Raw genomic sequence first — 2212 nt, forward strand, 5'->3', positions numbered from 1 at the left:
TTGTTTTTATCTTTCAATTTAAATCCAAGACAAATTCTATATTATAATAAAAAACAAATCAAAAAACAGAGATATATCCCCAAAACACAAATATCCTTTTTAAAGTTTTGTATTTGAACATACATATCTCTCATACACAACATTTTAATCAATTGAAAATGTAAGAATTAAATACTATCATATAATTACTACTTTATTGATATATCACTTCATTTTCACTTCACAGAATAATATAAAGTAAATCGACATTTGGTCTTTTTTAGACCACAATTGTTTTCACCACCTGTCGATATTTAATCACGATTGTATATGCAAAACTTTAATAATGCAGTTTTGAATAAATACACTTAAAAATGTACTATAGTTCAGTTAAAAATACAAGATATAAACATCAATTTAAACCATTAATGGTTTTTATTTTTTGATTAAAAAATAAAACAACATAATTTTAACACCAAATAAACTGCTTTTTATGATAATTGTTGGATTTTCTTGTTATTTCCCAAATAAACTAACCAATTAAAAAAATATTATAACTGAAACACAACCAAATGGAATTAATAAATCTTTAAAACCGTTTTGATTATTATTTCTTTTATTTTGCAAAACAAAAGAAGAGCAAAGAACAAGGACAAGTGGGCAGTGGTGGTGATGGATGGTCTTGGTTCACATTTCAATGAAGAAGTATCTAAATGGTTCACCGAAAACCACGTGGCTGTTTTGAAATTGTTCCCACGTTCTTCACACATCACTCAACCACTTGACGTGTCTGTTTTTGGAGTTCAAAATGTTTGTTTCTTTTTTAATAATAAAATATAAAAATTAATTATAATAAACTAAAAGTTAGAAACTTATCCAACTTCCTCAAGTTGACGAAGACTTAAGTTTTGAACCAACTGATTTACAATCTTTGGACCATATTTTGGGTACTCTGAACTTGGAAGACGTAAACTGTGCCAATAGCAAAAAAGACATTATAAGGGTCTATATGAGGGGAGATTGACAAAGGCTGATTTGGTTAAATTCACCAGAAATCCTTTGTCCAAACAAATAATATCGATCTGTGCGTCTTGGGACAAAGCGACTTCTGGTGTTACCATTGTCAACGCGTTCAGAAAGTGTGGGTTCTTCAACACCCAGTACGTCAAAGGGGAGAGAGACTTGCTTGCGCGTCAAGTTATTTCCAGAAAGATCGAAATTGATGATGACTTTCTTGGGAGAACCGGTGTCATTTGAAAGAGAGCGATTAGTTGGAAGGAAGTAAGGTATTTGCACGAGACATACCTGAGTATGATGATGAGTATGATGATGGTGATATTTGGCAAGAAGTTTAATATAGAGAACTTTACCAACGTTATTCGACTTGGTTTACTGTTTTTCTGATTTTTTGTTAAAATGTATAAAACAATTTAGAAATAGTATAATGTATAAATAGTTATTAATCATATAAATATTTTATATTTTTATAATACATATTTAATATATAATAGTTTAATAAAAACCCATAATATTTATATAAAAGTATTTTAAATTAAAATACAAATCGAGTCTCAAAGAGTAATTAAATATTTCTTAAAGTGGGTTTGTTTTAGACCGTTTTTCAAAGCAATAATAAAGTTTATAATTTAATATTTAAATAAAAAAAATATCATTTGTATCGTGGTAACTTAATAAAAATATGGTAATTATAATAGTATACAAAATATAATATATTTGTTACATATAAACCACAAATCATCTGATAATAATTGTTATTGGTTGTCTTATAACTATAACTAATTTTTATAATAAATTTTAATATATAATATAAATTGTTCTATGATTATTTTGTATAAATACAAATCTGTTTTTGTTAGTTGTAAGAAATGTGATAATATAGTACTTCATAAAGGTATTAAAAACTCATCAAAAACAGTAAAACTTGAATCAAGGCGATAACAAAATCAAACAAAAACACTTATTTTATTAAATTTTTTTTTATAAAAAAAAGGAAGTTCATCTAAGTAAAAAGAATCAAAAAGAATTTTGGTGTGGCTTTCTCCCCACTCTTTAATTGAAATTATAATAATATGGGACCGACTACAGTCATGCTAAAAAGCTGTCGCGTTTGGAAAAACCTGTCTTGAAAAAATATTTTATAGTAAATTTATAATTACTTACTATACAGTATAGCTTCTATTCGATTTATTTGCAGGGTCATTCACAAAAATCG

This window comes from Entamoeba invadens (assembly GCF_000330505.1).
Source record: "Entamoeba invadens IP1 unplaced genomic scaffold scaff_1105074725423, whole genome shotgun sequence".
Classification (NCBI taxonomy): Eukaryota; Evosea; order Mastigamoebida; family Endamoebidae; genus Entamoeba; species Entamoeba invadens.